Genomic DNA, 23724 nt, shown 5'->3' on the forward strand with positions numbered 1-23724 from the left:
GAGGGAAGTGGGCAGTGATGACAGTGCAAAGCATCTGCAAGCCACAGGGGAGGGAAGTGGGCAGTGATGACAGTGCAAAGCATTTACAAGCCACAGGGGATGGAAGTGGGCAATGATGACAGTGCAAAGTATTTACAAGCCACAGGGGAGGGAAGTGGGCAGTGATGACAGTGCAAAGTATTTACAAGCCACAGGGGAGGGAAGTGGGCAGTGATGACAGTGCAAAGCAATATAAGACACATGGATGGAAGTGGGCTTTGATGACAGTGCAAAGCCTATAGTAGTCAGGCAACTCTTTATTAGGAAATTTTAGATTTCTTGAAGTAAAAATAAAAAAATCCTTTCCATACATGTCAACACAAGAGGCTTAAATTTCATTGAAAGTGTTGAACTAACAAACTAACATCTCTTCTTCTATTATCCTTGCCTGTTCTGTCAAATAGAAGTCTGTTCTGTGAAGTAGAATGTTCTGTGAAGTAGAAGTCTGTTCTGTGAAGTAGAAGTCTGTTCTGTGAAGTAGAATGTTCTGTGAAATAGAAGTCTGTTCTGTGAAGTAGAAGGTTCTGAGAAGTAGAAGTCTGTTCTGTGAAGTTGAAGTCTGTTTTTGAATTAGAAGTCTGTTTAGTTCAGTAAATTTAGAATTTCACTCATGAAAATTATATGCTGTATCGGTTTTCGTTCTTATGTTTACATGTGATTGTAACTCGTCCGTAAGAATGTGTTCACAAAATGTGTGTTGTGTAGTCATTCAGTGTATTAAAGCCATACTAAGATGACATGGTTTTCGACTCTGTTATCATTATGCTCATAACACTGAGGATTGAGAGCTGCCTTACAAAACAGAAAATGAATCTTTATCTAGAGAATAAATTGTACATTCATAGAAATATTATTGGAAACACACACACACACAAATGAAATGGTATCAATATCAAATTCTGTATTATTTTTTGTAATCAATATCAAATTCTGTATTAAATTTTTCATCAATATCAAATTCTGTATTAAATATTTCATAAATATCAAATTCTGTATTAAATTTTTAAAAATATTTAACATTTACAATTTAATTTCAATGTGGAGGCGTGGTCAAGAGGCTAAGTATGCTTGAACTTGGCTTGGCTCGGCTACCTATCAAGGTGACTCTAGGTTCAACACACGACTAAAGCAGAGTTCTGTTTACTGAGTACCCGAAGGCAGCACGGAAAACCCTCTCCCAAATCCCCCCCCCCCCTACTGGTCCACACATAAGATTGGAACACAGCACTCTGAGCATGCTGTAAGCATGAAAGTAGCTCTACATACAAGCTATAATTATTATTATTATTATTGTTAATCCTTTTAGCCTATCAAGCCAAGGTCAACACTAACTGATTACAAACTTAAATTTGACAATTCAAGAGATTAATAAGTCAGTGGTTAAATACAAATAAATTTAATAAAAATAAAAAAAAAGCTACAACTTTGTGCATACATCATTCTCTCTCCTAAAAATAATTGTCACAAAATCTAGCCTTTAACAGAGGCATGTGGATGAGTGGTAAAGCACTTGACTTCCAAACAGGAGGACCCTGGGTTCAAATCCTAGTGAAGACGGGTATTTTAATTTTGGGATCTTTATGGTGCCTTCGAGTCCACCCAGCTCTAATGGGTAACTTCATAGAATCCTAAATGCTGCTGGCAAAATCATTGGCAAAAAACAAACCCCATTTGGGCAGTTGTTTGAGACAAACATCTATAAAAAAGCCAACAAGATCCTCGAAATAAAGAATCACCCTTTGTGTCAGGATTTTGTGATTTTACCATCACAAAAGAGATACAAGACACCGATAGCAAAGACAAACAGACACAAACACTCTTTTGTTCCCCTGGCAATCAAATCATTAAATAAGAACAATCTGGTATAAACTTTGTCACATGTAAATTATGAGTGAGTCTGGTGTGAATGTACATTTTGGTTTCTTATAGTTATAATGTTTTTTGTTTGGTGTAATGCACAAATTGTAAGACAAATTTCCTTAAGGATAATAAAGATTATTATTATTATTATTATTATTATATGAGTTAGGAAAAGTAAAGGCGGTTGGTTATTGTGCTGACAACATGGCACCCTTGTTAACCACTATTAGTGATGTCATCTCAGTTATAAGCATTCTTGGCTACCAAGTGAAATACATTTTTACACTAATAATGTTGCCAACCAATGTTCTAATATTCCTGACATGTTTCAAAAGGAATAAAAATTAAAATCCTCAAGTTTCTTTCTTTAGATCAGTAAAAAAAATCATACATATAAGCATAACACATTATATAAACTTCCATTTATTAATTTATAAAAACCACAAAACAAAAACAATTTACTGAATGACTCAATACTAAACCTAACAGTATACCATACATTCAAAACCTTGAATAAATACCTGTGTCGTTATGTGGCTTTCAGAAAAAAAAAATATAAAAGAATTACAAAATTAATTCAAAATCTTGTGTTTAAATTTGTTTTCTCAAAAGGGTCAAAGTTATCTTTAATCCTTTAAAGCAGCTTCTTTTTATGAATTGAGTATTCTTGATACATGTAGTTAACATAATGAAGTATACACACATAAATCTGATTCAAAGTTTTACCAAAAAAATGTCACAGACTGTAAAGCTTGGTGAGGAGTTGAGCTAAAGTCACTCTTTATATATTGTCAAAACAGAGCTGAAAGAATAAATATTTGTTGATCAGATAATGTATAAATGCTAAGCTATAAACTGAATGTATAAATGCTTAGCTGTAAACTGAATGTATAAATGCTAAGCTATAAAACTGCTTGACTATCTAAGTGAGGAGAGCTTAAATTGAAATCACAATGTAAAGTAGGTATTTTTAATGGACTTGATTTGCTTGCTGAGAGCCTAAAGGAAGGACTCACAGATATCCTCCCCCCCCTCTTATGTTTACAAAAGATATTGACCCAGAATGCACTGTGCTTGCTATAGGAGCATGGAAGTTGTGCTCACTAAGAACCTAAAGGAAGGACTCACGGATATCCTCCATATCCCCTCATATGTCAACAAAAGATATTGACCCAGAATGCACTGTGCTTGCTATAGGAGCATGGAAGTTGTGCTTGCTGAGAGCCTAAAGGAAGGACTCACAGATATCCTCCATATCCCCCCATATCTCAACAAAAGATATTGACCCAGAATGCACTGTGCTTGCTATAGGAGCATGGAAGTTGTGCTAATCAAAAGCAATAATAATACCAGAAATAATAAACAGCATGACTATTGGCCAGAGATGAAGGCTTCAATTCAGCTTTCATCACCAAATTTTGAAAAGCATGAACTAAAAATGTAAGTCTTTAAGTGTTCCCAGACATTAGCACTGTAATGAACATCTTCACCATCACTTGTTTCATAAGTTGGATGGATCATTGGGTCAACAGAGATGCTGCCCATCAAAGCTTTTCTGCTTTTCTATAAGTGATAAATCTGAAATGTTGACAAATTACCTTTCTATGTTTCTCTGCTGGCTCAAAACCAAGGACTTTACCAACAAAATAAAACTCTTCATCTAATGAGGTTTGTATGGTCTCTGCTTTTCAATAGCCATGTTGCTCCCCTCAAAATGCAAAATATTGAAAATTTCTTTAGAAAATGTTATGTACTCTTGTTTTCACAATTTTTGTCTAACATATGCAATTAAAAGTAGCCTATAGCATAACAGACATGTCTAGGACAACAATTTAAAGTCAAATCTAGGAAAGTTTATATCATACAAAGCAAGATAGAAAAAGGTTGGTCATGGTCCACTAGCAGGTTACTAGAGACAGTTATCTATTTTAGAAATAATTTTTTTAGAGTGATTATATGTGTAACAAAAAAAATAAAAAAATTATGTTTCATATCACATTAACAAACAGTTTGTGACACTGTTATGCATCAGTGAAGTTGCAAGGATAAAAAAAGATACTTCTATAGTATACTAGCATTACCCTTGGTTCTTCCCCCTGATTTGTTCTCAGGCTATACATTGTTTATTTTGGCTAAAAACTCTTTTTTTTTCTGCAATTCCAATAAAATTTTTTGCATTTTATTTTCAGCCCAAAAAGCCCAGTATCAATTACATTGAATTCATAAAGACACATACTTTTGGTGTTTGAATTCTAAGATCACTTTTCTCCCCATCCTCAAACAAAAATGGTACATACAATCTTCTTTCTTCTTCCTTCTCATTTTTTTATTGGAGCATTCAGATGACTGGACCAGTATATGAGATTATTTTTGCAGTGATTTCCAAATCACTTTTCTTTCTATTGGGGTGTTTTGGGGCCAGTGTCATGTACAGCCTCTTGGTAAAGAGAGCAATTTTGGAGGAGATGGTCAACATTCTCTGGTGACACTCTACATGGGCAGATTTCAGTTTCTGATTTTGATCTTCTGATACATATGTTGTCGAATTCTCTTGTGTCTGGTCCTGCGGAAAAAAAAATGATTTTAGATGTTTTTCTCCCATGAAACAGTTCTAAAGGCACATCACTATTCATGATTTAGTTTATCTTTACATATGAATTTTTTTTAATTTGGTCAGTTGTAGCACCTTTATCTGGAGATGCATCTTATACACATTAAAAAATATTTTACACTTATATTTATAGCCTATCAAGATAAAATAGCCTGGGAACAACATGGCCTAAATTGTGCCCATGTGCCTAAACTCAAAACTCAAACCCTGATTACCACAAACAGGGAGGTGCGGTGGCTGAGTAGTAAGGCGCTTAGCTTCTGAACTGGGGGTCCAGGGTATGAATCCCAGCTCTAATGGGTACCTGACATTAGTTGGGGAAAAAGTAAAGGCAGTTGGTCATTTTGTTGGCCACATGACACCCTCGTTAGCCATAGGCCACAGAATCAGATGACCTTTACATCATCTGCCCTATAGACAAAAGATTGGAAAGGGGAACTTTATTTTTTTTTTTACCACAAACAGAATTACACAAAAATCCCCCCCCCCCCCAGAAAAGGAAAAAAACTCTTTTACTGCTTTCATAAATAAAAAGGATGGTAAATGTTATGTCTATAAAACATTACCTTGAAACAAACATTGCAAGAAGTCCTTTTGCTTTAACTGCCTACATCTTCAAGTGTCTTTCAATGAACAAATCCTGTTGATCCTCTGCAAACATAAACAAGTTTACATAGATATTAAATATTAGCATTTCAAAGTCATGGGCCAAAAGCTCAGTCATTTTTCATTTCGCTTCTATATCAATATTTTGATTTTTTTGTCGGCTAAATGATTTGTGTACCTCATAGGAAAACAATGGGGTCCTGGGTTTGAACCTAAATGAAGATTGGGATTTTGAATTTTTAGGGTGCCCCTCAGTCACCCAACTCTAATGGGTAACTGATTTTAGGTGGTGAAAATTAAGGCGGTTAGTCATTGTGCTGGACACATGACGACCTGCTCATTAACCACTAGCCATAGAAACATAACCTTGACATCATTTGCTCCATAGATCGCAAGGTCTGAAAGGTAAACTTTACTTTTTTTTAATTAATATCCACTGTGCATACTGCATCCCATTACTTCTTACTTATGTACAATAGATTTCTCTTTTCCCTTCCTTGTGTTTCTTGAATCAAGTTCCTTTTTATAGGGCATTTTAATACCGCCACAAAGCTAATGGATTATATTATTTGTCATAATGTCCAAAAGTAGAAACTAATGATTTTATAATGAGAATGTGGGTATGTGTGTTGTCTATCCAGTATCCAAAACTACAAATTTTTCAAGTAAAAATCAACAAATTAAACATATTAAAAAGATAATAAAAACCAACAGGGATTATGTGAAGGTCTTTGCAAATTTCATTAAGATTTGTGGTTAAACAGTAGAGTTCTTTTTATTTGTTTAAATAGATCATTGAGTGTGATACTTCAAATCTTTGGACAGGTGATCATGGATAAAATCTGAACACTTTCATTTAAATTTATGGTTCCCATGGTGGAAAGGTGTTCTACAGCTTCTGCAAAGATCAAGCTCTGTTTTATCCACCATGGTCAAACACATCCACCTTAGACAAACAGTATCCACCTTAGACAAATAGTATCCACCTTAGACAAACAGTATCCATTTCTATATACAAAAATACATACATATAATTTTCTTTACATATTAAAAGAAAAAGAGAAAGATTACCTAGGGTGACCAGACACCATCAGCAAAGCAATATTTTTTTGAGATATCAGTTACTGCTTCGGAAACTGCTGATGGATCAGTCACTGTAAAAAACTTGGTCAGTAAAATTTGAAAAGTAGACAACTCCATGGTAAACAATAAAATCGCCACCTGAAAACACAAATAAACAATAAGAGGATGTAGACACACACAAAAAGGATTACAATGTCTGATTTTAACTCAATGTGAGCCACATGAGTAGGCCTAGTTATAGCCTTTAACACAGCAAACATTTGAACTAGTGACCAAAAGTGCACAACATTTTAAGGATAAATGTAGAATATATACAGCTATTTTATTTGAATAAATGTGAATACTAAAGTCAATATAAACAAATATGAGACTGTGTGACAAAAGTTTAACTTAAATATTACATCCTGTATATATATATATATATATATATATATATATATATATATATATATATATATATATATATATATATATATATATATATATATATATATATATATCGAAGACGAACTCCATTCTTTTCAGATCAGGCAGCTTTCCATACAATTTTTATTCTAAAGGACTGCTGGGGGCCAGTATTTTGTTTGGGTCTCACGATAAAACAAGGCAATATGTTCTTTGGAGGAACTCTACAAGGCATGTTTCACTGGTTTCAACATCCAGAATAAGTGTTAACTCATTATGTTGTGCCCTATTCAAAGGTGAAAAATAATTCATTGACTGTGTCCTGATAGAATGTAACATGCATCCTTGATCCTGATGTTTGAGCAACAACTGTTATATTTTTGGTTTATACTACTCTCTTTTTCTTTTTCTCTTCCGGATATAGTGGAATTTAAGAAAAGAAAAAGTAAAGTACCCCTTTCAGACCTTGTGGTCTATAGGGCAGATGATGTAAAGCTCATCTGTTTCTGTGGCCTACTGTTAACGAGGGTGTCATGTGGCCAGCAGAATGACCAACTGTCATTACTTTTCCCCAATTAATGTCAGGTACCCATTAGAGCTAGGTGGACTCAGAGGCGCCCAAAGATCGTGAAATTAAAAACCCCAGTCTTACCAGAATTCGAACCCTGCACCCCAGTTCAGTAGCCAAGTGTTTTACCGCTTAGCCACTGCACCTTCCATGGAATTTAAGACTGCTTACTTATTCTCCCATTTTGGCAGTGTCAGCTTGTTCATCTCCTCTATACGAAAGTGTGCCTGGGATCCATTGGAGAACAGTTTTTTTGCTATTATTGTTGAGATTTATAAGAGCTGTCTTGACTTGTTTGATAGAGATTTTTTGAAAGATAGGAAAGAAATGTTTTTGGTATTCCTTAGAAAGAAAATCTGGCTGTTCACAGGTGGATGGTTGATTAGTGTGGTAGCTGCTGGTTCTAATACTCCCCTTTCTGCTCAGTGGCTGTCTGAGAGATCGCCAGTGGCTATTAACTTTTCTAATCTTTCTCAATTGAGCCATTCATTGCATAAGACATCTCCTCCGTTACCGGTGGATTCTTGAGATGAGCCATCTGTATAATTGACCCACTGGTTATTGGTATATTAGATTTCTTCCTTGAGATCTTTCTGATTGTGATAAGATTTTTTTTTGGTTATAGCAGAAAGAGAGCTTAGGTCCCAGGGAAGAGAGTCATTGCACTGTTTAACTAATTCATAAATTATATTTTATAAGCAGTGTTTCTTTGTTTGAGATTCTCGTATGAAATGAGGTATTTTCAGTTAATTTTGAGTGCCAGACTTGTGGGTTTAAGTTTTGAGTGGGAAGCTCTCTTAGGTTTCCATTTTAGTAAACTGAGTAAGGATTATTATTTCTCTTATTTTGTCCAGAGAAACCAGGGAAAAAATGATCTCTTCCATTGCTTTGAAGGTTGTTGTTTTTATTGTTTGGAGTTAGGTTTTTGTTTTACTTTTTTACTTTGTCTATTTTCTGTAGAATTGACTGCTGAATCCTATGTTGTAGAGTCCTGTGTTCTAGAGTGATATAGCTGGTAAATTTCTTTTTCAAAATGTAATTAGCTGATTGAAGCTCACAGCCTGCTAGATGATTGGTGTTAGCCTTCCCTGGTTGTCCAAGAAGTCTACATCTGAGTTGCCAGTTACACTGATGTGATTTGGTATCCACTTCATCTAGTGTGTTGTAGCTGGTACATTTCTATTTCAAAATTTTGTGATTTTGTATCCACTGCATCTAGCGAGTTGTAGCTGGTACATTTCTATTTCAAAATGTTGTGACTTGCTCCAAATTAATATTTCCATTTTATATCTTGTACAATTTCACTTTTTTTTAGTTGACTTTATAGACTGTCATTTTATTCATACTGCCATGTAAGATCTTTAAATTTGTTGAACCATGGATTGGGCATTAGAGCTGGGTGGACTCAGAGGTGCCCAAAGATCCAGAAATTAGAAATCCCAGTCTTCACTAGGATTCATAGCAGGGACCCCCAGTATGGAAGTCAAGAGCTTTACCACTCAGCCACCACGCCTCCATCAAATTGATTAGGCTAAAAGTAGTCCTACAAGTTCTTTGAGTGAAAAGAAAACAGTGTTTAATGAATAAAAAAGGGAAGAAGAAACTTTTTTTTTCCCACTAAAGTAAATCAAAGTAAAGTTCCCCTTTCAGACCTTACAATCTAGGGGGCTGAGGATGTAAAGGTCATCTGTTTCTGTGGCCCATGGTTAATGAGGTTGCCAGCACAACAACCAGCCGCCTTTACCTTCCCCATCACATCAGGAACCTTTAGGTTGGTAGACATAGTCATGTGATCAGGGCACGGCAGACATATTGTTGGTAAAAATCTGGTTTCTATGCACAGTCAACACAAGCTTTTAGGCACTTACCATGGATAAGTCGAGCAAAGAATGATATAGTCAGAAACAAATATTAATTCTTACACTTTGAAAGCAAGCCAGCGTAATAAAGAAAATGATTTGCTGCCCTCCTTGTGTTATCCAGATCTCTTCACTTATAATCTTGTTCTACTGAAAGTGCTTACACAATCACAAAGGATGAGTTCAAGGTATTCCGAATCAATTTTATTGTTAGACCTAGATTAGATCTAGATCTACTAATAACTAATCTAGACTAGATTCTAGATCTATATTCTAACTATTTAAGTTAGCATATCTAGACATCTATACTATATTCATAATATTGTTTGACATAAATGTAGAATCAGATTGAATAGTCAATATTTATTATTGTCTAGGGCAGTGTTTCTCAAACTGTGTGCCGCCGAAGATTTGCAGGTGTGCCGAGGAGTTTTCAGAATGCCACACGTGCAGCGTTACACAGGTTTGCCTACTATTAAATTTTTATTTTACCTTGTGACGACATCCCAGCTTGCAACGACCAGTAATAGTAGTGGATCGCTACATTATGACGGAAAGGGGTGTTAGCTCTTCAGGTTATGGAGTTGTCCACTATACATATATTATTATAATGACTCAAATGTAGGCCCCCTTAGCAGACGCTCAGCAGTTCTTATATTGGTAACGATAATAATAAGCGATGTGTTTCATGTAAATTTTGTAGGTGTATGCTAATAATAACAAATTATTACTAAGCCTTAATCATTGTTATCCATGGAGAAATACGTTGGTAAGAATGAAACTGCGAAAGCGTTCAATGAAAAGCATGGAACCAAACAAAGGTACAAAGAAGATTACATCGGATATGGTTTCATATCTTCAGGACCTGAAGATTCTCCATTGTCATTCTGTCTGATCTGCAATTCAGCTCTGTTGAATGAGGCGCTTGTTCCAAGCAAATTGAAGAGACACTTGGAAACAAAACATCCAGCTGTAAAAGCGCAACTGAAGGAATACTTCGAAAACATCAGGGCTCAACAAAATAAACAAGCTAAGAAACTTACGAACTACCTAAAGCTTTCAGAAAAGGGATTAATTGCAATTTATAAGGTTGTTCAGTTATTAGCAAATGCAAGAAAGAACACACAGAGGCTGAATCAGTCATTGCACCAGCTTTAGCAATAGTTGTTGAAACTATCCTTGGACCCGATGCTGCCGAAAAAGTTAAAAAAGTTCCTTTGTCAAATAGTACTATCTTGCGCAGAATTGAAGACTTATTGTCAGATTTACAAGATCAAATCTTCGAACACTTCAAAATGACTGACGATGAACTGTCTCTGTTGTGGTCCCTTCAAGTGGATGAATCCACTGACATTAGTGCAAAGCCCAGTTGTTAGCTTTTATTCAGTTCATAAAGGATGAAAAATGTGTCAACAAATTCTTATTTTGCAAAGACTTACCAACTACGACCAAAGGCGAATTCAATGTTTCAATGGATGTGCACTGTGTCTTTTGGATTCTAATGTTGGTATGGATTTTAATTTGTGTGGAAACGTGTATTTCAGTGGAGTTTTGTGGTAAGACGCTTGACAGTATGGACAACACACCCGCCATCTTGGAACCTAATAACGAGCCTAAGCCCAAGGCTTTTACCGAACAAATCCCTAGCGCAAAACGTAAGAAGAGAGGACGTAGAGGAGGAATACGAGTTAAGTGTAGAAGAAGAGGACAAAGAGGCTTCCTACCACCCATCGTAACAGGCAATGTTAGGTCTTTACAAAATAAGATGGAAGAATTAACAGGTTGCTGTGAACATTTGTATCAATTTAGAGAGTGTTCCTTAATGTGTTTCACTGAAACCTGGCTCAATGATACGATACCCGACTCCTCTGTTGATCTCGATAAATTTTACGTTTATAGAGCAGACAGAACACTTAATAGTGGAAAGTCAAAAGGAGGAGGACTCGCAATCTATATAAACAAGGAATACTGCAACGCCAATAATGTGAACATCAGGAATAAAATTTGTGACCCTAACATTGAACTTATGTGTGTCACACTTAGGCCCTACTACTTGCCTAGAGAATTCACCCAGGTGTGTGTTGTTGTTGTGTACATACCACCGACGGCTGACACAGCGACTGCGTCGGAAATAATTTTTGATGTGTTACACAATGTACAATCAAAACACCCGGACTCTGTTTGTATCGTAACTGGAGATTTCAACAACCTAAATATTGACAACACACTGTCAAACTATTGCCAGTATGTCTCCCTCCCCACAAGGCAGGGCAGAACGCTCGACAAATGCTACGTAAACATTAAGCAGGCTTACAAATGTAAAAGTTTGTTCCCACTTGGAGAATCTGACCATGTATTACTCCATCTTATACCAAATTACAAACCTACTCTTAAAACTACAAAGAGAGTTATAAAAACGGTCAAGATGTGGTCTGAAGAGGCTGTAGAAAAACTACGAGGATGCGTTGAGAAAACTAACTGGGAAATCTTTATTGAGAACTGTCCAGACATAAACGAACTAACAGAAACTGTTACCTCATATCTATCATTCTGCGAGGAGTTAACAATTCCAACAAAAACAATACAAGTCTATGGAAACAATAAGCCCTGGATGACCAAAAAAATCAAACACCTTATTACTGAAAAGAAAACAAAGTATAAGGCTAGCAACGAAGAGTTTATAAATGCTAAAAATAAACTGAGAAAAGCAATAATTGAAGGGAAAAAAACATACAAAGAAAAAATTGAGAATTTCTTTGCAAAGAACAACTCAAAACAATGCTGGGAGGGATTAAAGAAAATAACAGGCTGCGCCTCAAAACGAAAACAAATTTTAGTGGCTGATGTTGAGAAATTCGCCAACGAACTAAATTATTTCTATTCTCGTTTTGACAAAGAAGATTTTGTTGAACTACACAAAGAACTTTTCAACACTCTGTCCAAAGGAAAACAAGAGCCCTACGTCAATTTTGTAACGGAGGATGAAGTGACATTGTTATTTAAGAGAGTAGACGTAACAAAAGCTTGTGGACCGGACAAAATTAGTGGCAAGCTGATCAAGCTATGTGCGGAGCAAATTTCTTCTATCTTCTGTCATATCTTTAACCAGTCATTGCAAACGTGCGTAATTCCAAACATCTGGAAAACTTCAGAAATCATACCAGTGCCTAAGAAACCAAAAATAGATTGCTTAAATGATTTCCGCCCAGTAGCACTAACACCTATTGTTATGAAATGTTTTGAAAAATATATTCTTAAACAACTTGTAGCAAAAGTCAATAACAGCCTAGACCCTCACCAATTTGCATACAAAGCAGCTAGAGGAACTGAGGATGCCATTCTATTGCTTTTGGACCAGCTTTATAAGCATCTCGATATACCCAAAACATATGCACGAGTCCTCTTCGTAGATTTCTCCTCGGCTTTCAATACCATACAGCCACATCTAATGATAAACAAACTGAGTAACTTAAATGTAAGCCCTTACTTGCAAGCATGGGTTCTAAACTTTTTAACCCAACGGCCCCAGTATGTTAAAGTCAACAACACCAAATCGTCAACTCGAGTTCTATGTACGGGTGCTCCACAAGGTTGTGTACTTTCTCCTGTGCTATACACTCTTTACACTAATGACATAAGAAGCATCTATGACTCAGTTAAACTCATTAAATTCGCTGATGATACTGCCATAGTCGGTCTTATTTCAGGAGACGAAACTCAGTATCGAAGCTCGATAGAAGAGTTTACAAACTGGTGCACCGACAACTTTCTAGAACTGAATGTAACAAAAACTAAAGAACTTATAATAGATTTTAGAAAGAAAAAACAAACTATACGTGAACTGCAAATAAACACTACATCTATAGAACAAGTAAAGGCATATAAATATCTAGGCATTATCATCAACAACAAGCTTTCATGGGAAGACCACCTTGGAACTCTGACAAAGAAAACAGCCCAGCGACTCTTTTTTCTATACAAACTCAACAGTTTTAAATTAAACAAGAAGATCCTTGAGACATTTTACGGCGCGACAGTACAAAATCTGCTAACATACGGAATAAGTTGTTGGCAAGGCAACGCCTCATCTAAACTGTTGCAACGTCTAGAAAACATCATTAAAAAAGCATCAAAAATTACACTCACAACATTACCACATTTAAAGGAACTTTTTGAACAAACGTGCCTAAGAAAAATCGAAAAAATCTTGGAAGACAACGGCCACCCGCTCCATCAGAACTACGCCAGGTCGTCGCGAAGTGGGCGACTGCTGTCAATCAAAACAAGAACGGAGCGGTACAAAAACTCGTTCGTACCTCACTCGGTCAGACTCTATCACCGCCACTCATTGATCAGGGAACATGAAATGCACCAAGATACCTGTGTGTAGTCGCTGAATGAACTCTTTATGTTGTCTGTTGTATTTATGTGTATTTTTCTGTTGTGTTGTCTTTATATGAGAAACGAGTCCTTGTAATCACAACAAATTTCCGTAAGGATCAATAAAGCAGTCTTAGTCTTAGTCTTAGTCTTAGTGAACGAAAACATTTTGCTATTCAAAGTACAGTGGAGACAAACTGTGTCAGCGTTTGCACCGATGGCTGTCCTTCCATGCAGGGAAATAGAAAGGGATTCTTCACTCTTGTGCGTCAAGAAAATCCAAATGTATTAGTTGTTCACTGCATGATCCACAGAGAAGCTCTTGCCTTCAAATATTTGATGTCTGTTCTGGATCAAGTGATTGAAGTTGTAAACTTCCTCAAATCTCGACCGCTTGCATTCTGACTTTCCTCAGAGCTTTGTGAAGCAATGGATTCAGACTACTAATGTCTCCTGTATCACACCAACGTTCGTTGTTGGCTCTCCAGGGGAAAAGTGTTAAAGGGTGTCGTCCAACTCAAGGCTGAGCTGATTTCATTCTTGGAGGCTGAAAAAAAAAAGACTTTGGATTTTCTATTCATGACGAGATTTGGTGGGTTAAGGTGACATTTCTCTCTGATTTATTTGACAAATTAAATTCATTGAATTGAAGTCTTCAAGGACCATCGGAAACCATCATCATTGCATCATCAAAACTAATATCATTTGGTTAAAATTGATTGTCTTTGTGGCAAAGTAAAATCACGAAAGGACTGCTTTCCTACTTACAATGAATCTGCTTCAAATAAAGAAATCACCCCCGAAATTCTGGACACTTTGAAACACCTGCAGTCAACATTGCAGCATTACTTCTCAACAGTTTGAAGTAATGAATATAAATGGGTCAACTCTCCATTTGGAAACAATGAAGCTACAAATTTTACAACTAAAGAAGAAGAGCAGCTCAATGATTTAAAAAACGATGCAATTCTTAAGTCAAGTTTTCCGAGAACGCTTGGATGTGTTTTGGATTTCAATCAACAAGTTATATCCTGTAATCAATTTAAAAGCAATCAAAATAATTGTTCTTCCATTTACATCTTTATGGTTTTGTGAGTTTGGATTTTCAGCACTGACTGAAATCAAATCTAAGAAAAGAGAGAGACTTCTTACAATAGACGATGTTTGTCGACTTTGGAGCCTCGATTAGATCGCATTTGCTCTCAAAAACAGGCACAACATTCACATTAAACATAATACTGAAAAACAGGCAAAATCTTTTTTTCTTTTTATTATAAAACATCTGTTGCTCTTCGTGGTGTGCCACGAAATTTTTGTAGTTTGTTTACTGTGCCGGCAGACAAAAAAGTTTGAGAAACACTGGTCTAGAGCTAGATCAACATTGTTGTAACATATAATGTAGGCCTACATAGATTGTGATAGAGATCTACTCTCTACTCAAGCCTTCAAGATCTAGTATTCTAGATGTAGATCTATGGCTTCATAGATATATTATATACAAAATCTGGATGATGTCTCAGATTAGAGTGTGACTAGATCTAGAGTCTAGCCTACATAATGCTTAGGCTTAGTAGGTCATTCTAGATCTCATCTAGACTCTATAGAATAGATCTAGAAAATCTAGATAACATCTAAAATCTACATCTCTCTGTTGCTGCATATTTTAAGCATATGAAACTTAATTTTTATCTAATAGATATAGCTAGATCTAGTCTTCACTTCTAGGTCACTTGATAAGATAAATAAATTTAGCTTTTATGTAGCACTACTTTCATGCTTATAGTTATAGCATGCTCAGAGCGCTATCGTCCAATCTCATTGGTGGACCGGAGGGGAGGGGTATCTGGGAGTTTTTCAGTGCTGCCTTTAGGCGCTCATTAAACACATCTCTGCACAAGATATATTTGGACTATAGTTACAGATAATAGTTACTTATTATTAGATACTAGTATTATATAGATCAGATCTAGCATCTAAACCAAAGAAAACTTTACTATCCAGGCTGAAGACTTTTTAAAGTTTATTTTAGGACTAGGCTCATCAAGACTAGTAACTTGTTGATAAATCTAATGGTCCTAGATCTGTGTTTCTTTTACAACTTTCAAATGCTCTTTTAAGATTTGAAGCTAATTACACCTTAGCCCAAACCTTTTGGCTGTTGCGGCTGAAGCACTTCACTAGTCTCAATTGAATTTTTGGTGTAAACTAGGGTTTTGAATTTCTATATTTTTAGGATGCTTCGAAGTCCAACCAATTCTTTATATTACAAGAGTTCTAAATCAATTATTAAAATGTTATTGCTATTTTTACTTTTGAAAATGTCTACAGGCTTACAAGAGTTTAGCAGCTTACAACCAGTTCCTAGATGGTTGGGTTCAAGATGTTATGGCTTTTAAACCACTAGCAAAGGTAAGTAATAAATATTGTTATATTATAGTTAATATCTTGATATTCAAAGGTATTTACATGTATATGAGACCAATGTCTTGATATGTACAGGTATTTTAAATAATTTTTTTTTCTTTTTAATAGGTCTTCACTCTCAGTGGTTAGCATGTACTGCAGCCCTGGATAGTAATAAGTCAAGATGGTATTATTCTATTCGCCCACTGTTCTTGTATAGTTGGACTTGGTGAGTCCTGCACTCATGTGGCAGACATGGATCCTTGAGTCAAATAACCTACTCACTGAAGCCCAGGCTGGCTTAGAAAAGGCAGATCAACAGAAGATCAAATTGCCTTCATCACACAAGAAATAGAAGACAGCTTTCGATAAAAGAAACCAACAACAATTGTGTGGGTTGACTTAGAAAAAGCATTTGACAAAGTCTGAGAACAAGGTCTCTTGCTCAAGCTAATCCAGCATCACATATCCCAAAGAATGTACAACTGGATAAAGGAATACCTAAATAATAGAAAAGCCTTAGTTTGCATGCAAGGACAAAGAAGCCACACAGTGGGTATAAAAAATGGCGTCCCCCAAGGAGGAGTCCTATCCCCAACACTTTTCCTAATATTCATAAACGATCTAAATCAAAACCTACCTAGAAAAGTTAAAAGCAGCATGTATGCAGATGACCTTGCCATAATTAGCACAGAAGAATATGTAGGAACATCGAAATTTCAATTACAAGATGCTCTTGATAAACTCAATAATTGGTCCAAAGACTGGGGCATGTCCATCAACACAAAAAAGACCACATATACCATATTCTCACAGTCAACAAAACAACAAACAATAAAATTAACATTAGATTTGGAAGCTTTAGAAAAAAATGACAGCCCTACTTATCTTGGAGTCACATATGACCCGAGACTAACCTGGAAAAACCAAATAGATAAAACACAGAGTAAAGGCATCCAGAGACTATCCCTCTTGAAAAAATTAGCTGGCACAGATTGGGGAGCTAATCACAACATCCTGAAAAAGACCTATACCAGTTATGTAAGATATGTATGGTGCCACAGCATGGGGCTCAGCAGCCCAAACCAACCTAAGAAAAATAGACAAGGTTCAAAATATTGGTCAAAGGATAATGACAGGAGCAATAAAAAAAACACCCATAAGAGCTATGGAGGAAACCGCTGCCCTGATCTCTCTGGATAAAAGAAGAGAAATAAAAATCCTTTCCCAATTCACTAAATTGGAAACCTTGGAGAGGCACCCACTCAGAACAAAAATCCACAAAACTGGCACAAAAAAACGTCTCAAAAGGACCAATTTCATACAGGAATCTCTAAACCTAAAAAAGAAACACCAACTTGAAAAAATTACTCTGGAATCCTCAATACACTATAATGAATCTCTACCCTGGGACGAAAGCCCTCTTCCTACTATAAGGGACCATATTGAAAACATAAAAAGAAAATCTGATTACAGACCAACAGAGCTCAAGGAAATAGTGAACTGTTTTCTACATACCAATTACCCTAGCAATCAGTGGATCAGAGTTTACACGGATGGCTCATCCCATAAAGCCACCACAAATGGAGGAGCTGGAATACTTATCGAATGGCCAGATGGAGGAAAACTAGAAAAATCCATTGCAACTGGAGAGTTCTCTGACAGTCACAGAGCAGAAAGGGAAGCACTAGCACTAGCTGCTACCATGTTAGCAAATCATCCAAGTTCCCCCCACAGTCAGATTGTCTTTCTAACAGACGTGAAAACAACCCTCCAAAGCTTGCAAAACTCTGATTCCCCTCATATTAAAAACCTCAGAACAGCACTTACAAAGCTCAACAACAACAGCAAAAAAACTGTTATTCAATGGATACCAGCTCACATACAACTAGCAGGAAATGAGAAGGCTGACACACTCGCCAAGAGTGGGAGAACAAACTCACAAGTAAACTCTGCACTCTATCCAGAAGAAATGAAGAAATTAATTGTAGATAAAATAAATGAGAAATGGACGAGCTCCCATCCAAATCACAAGAAAGATGACGCTTACTATAAGCTATCCCGACAAGACCAACGTCTAATCTTTCGACTCAGGACCGGACACAACAGAATGCGACAACACATGTTCCGGAAGCTCAAAATTGGAACCAGTGAAATCTGCCCATGTGGAGTATCACCAGAAAATGCCGACCACGTCCTCCAAAACTGCTCTCTCTACCAAGAGGCCCGTATAAGACATTGGCCCCAAATCACCCCAATAGAAAGAAAACTATATGGAGAGCTCCCTGATTTGGAAACCACTGCGCAGTTCATCTCATGTACTGGTCTAGTCATATGAACACTCCAACATAACAATGAGAACGATGAAGAAGAAGAAGAAATGTGGCAGACACTTTATTTATGCTGGAAGCCAACACCAGGCTAAAAGAGAGTAAGACAGTTACAGGCTTATTATCTTACTGGATAAATCCATCAGAGCTTAAAAAAGTTTTGCCAACTAAGGTTTCTGAGATTGATATCACCTCATTAAAAAACAAAAAGTTAAATTTGATTCTCTTGTGAACAACATCACTTCTAAAAATAAAAATTTAAAGGCTATTAAATCCAAAGAAACTATAAAGCTTAGTATAAATATTTTAAATTCATTTATTGAAAGTAATGAGTTCCAATCAGATATTTTACTGTGTTGTGCTAATAGGAAGAATAGGTTTGTGCCTGTGCTTTAACGCTGCTAGGTCTCTCAATGAAAATTTCAAAACAGTCATTTATTTCTGTCATCTTCCTGTCATAAGTACAAATAAATTTTTTGGGCCTGAGACTCTCCTTATTGGGCCAGAAAATCAAATCGGATATGTCGACATACATAACATCCAAAACAGTACATGAACATCTTAGATCAGGGGTGGGCAACCTTTTTGTATCGAGGGCTGCATTATTTTAAAAATTGGGAATGGCGGGCCGCATATTTATATACAACTTATAGAGACACTCTAAGCTAACTGTGTAGAATGTCTTTTAATTCATATTTACACTGTATTATATTCACGTTTCTTTTTTTCCCCACACTTCACGTTAAGGAATTACAACAAGAGTTAGCAATTATTTAAACCAATTTTACGATTTTTTTTTTCAAATTGCTGTTGTCATTTTACATTAAAATATCCTGACAAATATACAGTTCTACTTAATGTGCAGTATTTTACTTTTTACACTCGTGCATGATGTTCCGGAACTGTGGAACTAGCTTACTAGTTTCTATCCTTGTGACTGCTGTCAAATTACAGTCAGTCAAAATCGACCAGTAGTAATGCTTGTTTAGTTTCCACAAAGGAAAAGGCTTGTTCACTGAATGAGACAATATATGTTCTGGAAGTTAAATGTCGGGACTAGAGAAACTTGCCCATCACCAGAGAATGCTGACCATGTCCTTCAATGGTGCATTCTAAATCAAGAGACCCGAACAAGACTTTGGCCCAAAAACCCTCCTAAAGAACAAAAACTAAAAAAACAAACAATTCTTATTTGTTACTACTAGGTCTAAATCTATTGACTAGATCTAGTGAAATCTAGTCTAGATTATTCTAGATCTACTTGATTATCTATCCTTTTCTAATTCTAGGGCTCTACTCTAGTCACACTAGATCTTGTATATAGTTCTAGATCTAAAATAATTTAAGAGTCTACTAGTACTAGTCTAGATCTATAATCTATATCTAATAAGTCCTCTATGTCTAAGAACACAGATTATAATAATTATATTAGAGATCTAAATATTTATGTCTAAATCTATAGTCTATAATAGACTTATTAAGAACTAAATTTACATAATGATACATAGAAATCTAGAATCTAGAGATCTATCACCTTCTAAGTCTATTTCTAGATAGATCTAGAGTCTACTTCTAAATCTAGTTATCTAGTGCTAGCCCTACTTCTAGATCTAGAAACTAATTTAGACTATGTAATAAGAAAAGTAGATCTAGATCTAATAGCCTTATTTAGGCCTTAGACTTACTCAACTTACTGTGTCTAAGTCTAAGTCAAGTTAATTAATTAATTTAGGTCTAGATCTTTAATAAAGTTTTTTTTTTAAATCCTTTTGAAAGTTTCTTAGATTACTTAGAAACCTGTTCAATGAGTTAGTGTTATAATTAGAATAGTCAGATCTATTTGATCTATGAAAGTATGATAATCTATCAAATCATCTAAAATCTAAAAAACAATCTAGACTAGATTAGATCTAGATCTATTGAAATATATTCATTCTAATCTAAATCTAGTCTAGATTCTAGATCTAGAAGTCTAGTGACCTAGACCTATCTAGTAGCCTAGTCTAGACTAAGTTCACTAAGACTAGATTCCTAGATTGTCTAGGTCTAGATGATGATAGATAGATCTAGATCTATCATCTAGTTCTAGTAGTTGTATAGATAGTAAATCATAGTATATAATTATAGTATATTAGTAGAGTACTGTAGTAGAGCCATTGTGGTGAAAAGAAAGGGATTTGAATGGAATATTTGGCTAATTAGCACTTACTAGATTCTAAGAATAGATCTAATTCTAATATCTAGACCTAGACTACTAGATCTAGAGATCTATGTCTAGAACTAGATGTAGATCTCATCTAGTCTTCAACCATTTCTTCGTAAATTTAGGACACACCGGGTCCGGAAGTAGATGAAATGTAAACAATAAACACAGACCTATATATATTTTATTTTGCACTCAGTATTTTCAATTCGCACTATTAATAAATAATGATAAAATGGCAATTTTTTTTTAGTGTCGGAATTCAGACTTGGCGGAACAAAAAATCGTGAATGCGGAACGGCTGAACATGTGAGCTTTTTTGATGATTCTGCGGGCCGTTTCCGCATAATGCGAGACTATAGGCATGTCTGCTGTAGGTGTCAGCAGGCTGCATAAAACATTCCGCTGGGCCACATCCGGCCCCCGGGACGTAATTTACCCACCCCTGTCTTAGATGCAGTTGTGGGATGAATTTTAAACATATCAGCTAATACATAGGCTGGTTTACCTAGAATATTTGAAATAATGTGTGTTAAAAAAAATAATTTGTGTACATTCATAATTATAGTAGTTAAATTATATATAAATATGTGTAAATGTGAGATAGTGTATTTTTTTTATATCCAAGCTATCCAATGAGAAATATTTATATAATTTAATATATAGATATATTTATTCAAATCATAATATGCATTCATTTATTTGTGGAAATAAAAGAAATGAATTGAAGTATTGTTTGTATATTAATTATTATTATCTTATCTATTAGTATGAAAATTGTAGATCTATTCATTCAAAAGAGGCCCTTATTGAAACCTGCAGTACCAGGTTCGAATCTCGTTAAAGACTGGTATTTTGAATTTTGGGATACCTCTGAGTCCAACCAGGTTTAATTGGTATTTGACATTAGTTGGGGAAAAGTAAGGTGGTTGTTCATTGTGCTGGCCAAGACATCCTCGTTAACCGTGGTCCACAGAAACAGGTGACCTTTACATCATCTGCCTTATAGATCGTAAGGTCTTTAAAGTTAACTTGTTTATTTAAAAAAAAAACATTTTATTTCAAGATCAATTTTTGTAACTATGTAACTGTTTGAATAACAATGGACGCCAAGAACTAGTTGTTTTTTTTTATAAAGTATCTTAGTTAGTAATTCAAATCAAGATATCTGCCTGGTCATGCATTTTGTGTGATGGACTGTTCAGACTTACCGATGGTTCCGGGTTTAAACCCTGCCCATTCCCATCCCCTGTGGAAATCGGTTCTAAAAAGTTAAATCTAAATCTAATCTAGATTGAAAGATTCTAGTCAAGATTATTTTCATAATGTGCCTGTTCTGTATTATGCATACAACAAAAGAAACAATGAAGTTCATTTTAAATAATAAATCAAAATATTTAGAAAAACAACTTGCCTTAAATTTTCTTTTTTGCTGCTTGTTTTTTTAATATGTAGTTTTCAAGTCCTTCCTGTTACTCAAAAGAGCTGGTTTTATTAATATGTATGTGGCTCTGTTCCAAAAGCAATATAATGAAGCCCGCTATGCATCTTCATCTAAAAAATATAAAATGTGATGAATGTTGTGTTGGACAGAGTTTAAGTCTTAGAAAATGAAAGTTTTACTATTTATAGATTCTGAAAAATTCTAGCTTTATAAATGCAATGTCAATAGACTCAAGTCGTATCGAAATAATTTCTTTTACCATCATTTTTATTAGAAATCAAAAATTAGATCTAACTCTATATTCTAGACTGCCGATACAAAAAATAAAATGTGATTTATTTTTTATTTATATTATATATCCAGAGATTTAAGTATCTATTGTATATAGAATTAGAACAGGCCCAGCCTGTGTGCGGGGGGATCGAGTTGATGGTGCTTAAGTGCACTGAACATAATTTCTTAAAAAAAAATAGATAAAAAATCACTTAGATTTAGATCTAAATCTATACAGACTCTATGTTTGTTTTTTTCTACAATAGTGCTAACATTTATTTATAGATCTATATATATCTATTTCAACAATAACAAATGTTTGACCTGAGTAGTTGATGTCTTATTTTTAGATCTAGACCTAGAATCTAGACTAGTCATCTTGTAGAAGAAAATTAGATCTAGATCTATACATATCTATGGGATAGGACCAATTGCGAACGCTTTTGTGCCAGTTTTTAGTTTAGAATTTTATAATGAAAACATCTGCAGACTCCTCACCTATTGGGCTATAAAACTAAATTTAACTCTTTTTTTCCATATCAGCAATTAAATTTATAATTCAAGTCAACTTGCGGTATGGGTCGGACATAATCAGCTAACGCAATTTTCGCGGGAGTCATAATGAGCGAAAGGCCGTAAAAAATAGCGAAATAGCATGTTAAAATATAGGAAATTATGCTTCAATTAGTTCTATCATCTAACTTCTTCCATGAAGCATTATAACTATTGTCCTCCTTGTGGCATAAAGCCTAAATTTGTTTTCACTTTCTCGTGCTCCACATCTCCTTTCTCTGCTTGGAACTGATGTCTATATAGGCTACGAAACTTGCGATCAATTTTTTTTCTTAAAAGAAATAAAGAAACTACAAAATTCTATCACGCCACATTCCTATAGGCTACTCCACGTCGTACTACTCTCCATTTCATAAACTCTCGTTACTCAACTATTTTTTTTTTAAGAAATTATGTTCAGTGCACTTAAGCGCCATCAACTCGATCCCCCCCACACACACAAGCTGATTGACCCAAAGGCAGATCCCGAATGTGATGGATTGATGATGTATGGAGACAGATCTACATCAGCTTGGTTTTCGGGCATGGAGACGAAAGGCTCAGGAGAGATCTTGTAATTTTATAAATGTATATTATATGGTAACTCTTATATTTATTACTAAATATATAGTTCGCGTTTTTTCCGATCCTGAAATCGAATATTTTCTCCTGGAAAACTCTTGGAGATCTGAAAACCTAATCTCAGAATGGTGGGGTAACCCTGTGAAAATGAATTCTGCACTTCTTTTAAACATTTATACACATATTAATCTCATTAATTAGTAACAAGAGGTAACCAGACAGTTAAAAAAAAAGGAGGAGGGCAAAACAGAGGTCCCCCCCCCGTATCCCGTATAAGCGCTGTTAAGATCAACTGAAGCGTCATTTCACCCTCACTGGCATAGAGGAAAGTAGCTGCCAGCATATGACCTCTGAGAGACTGTTGGAGAGCTGCGAGTCAAACATTTTAGACGGAAAGAAAATGCAGGAAAATATGCTGGTCGCAACTGGACGTAGTCATGTGAAACACGTAGTGATGCACTCATCCTTAATCTTCGAAATCGAAGACGTTGGGTTAAGGTTAAAAATAGGCCTATTATTTTAATAT

General features: G+C 35.4%; 1 long non-coding RNA gene across 6 annotated transcripts; it reads right to left on the reverse strand.

Moving 5' to 3' along the window:
* Positions 1-920: 920 nt before the first annotated feature.
* LOC129925652 (uncharacterized) lies at positions 921-20637 on the reverse strand. 6 transcript variants are annotated; one of them, XR_008777341.1, is made up of 6 exons: positions 20354-20636; positions 6188-6337; positions 5077-5161; positions 4136-4462; positions 3498-3607; positions 921-2701 (listed from the first exon to the last, which is right to left on the reverse strand). It is a non-coding gene; the product is annotated as an uncharacterized LOC129925652 (long non-coding RNA). The 6 variants fall into 6 exon arrangements; XR_008777340.1 differs by having other exon boundaries at positions 4197-4462; positions 20354-20634; XR_008777339.1 differs by having other exon boundaries at positions 3498-4462; positions 20354-20637.
* Between the last annotated feature and the right edge of the window lie 3087 nt (positions 20638-23724).

This window comes from Biomphalaria glabrata, chromosome 4 (genome assembly GCF_947242115.1).
Source record: "Biomphalaria glabrata chromosome 4, xgBioGlab47.1, whole genome shotgun sequence".
NCBI lineage: Eukaryota > Metazoa > Mollusca > Gastropoda > Planorbidae > Biomphalaria > Biomphalaria glabrata.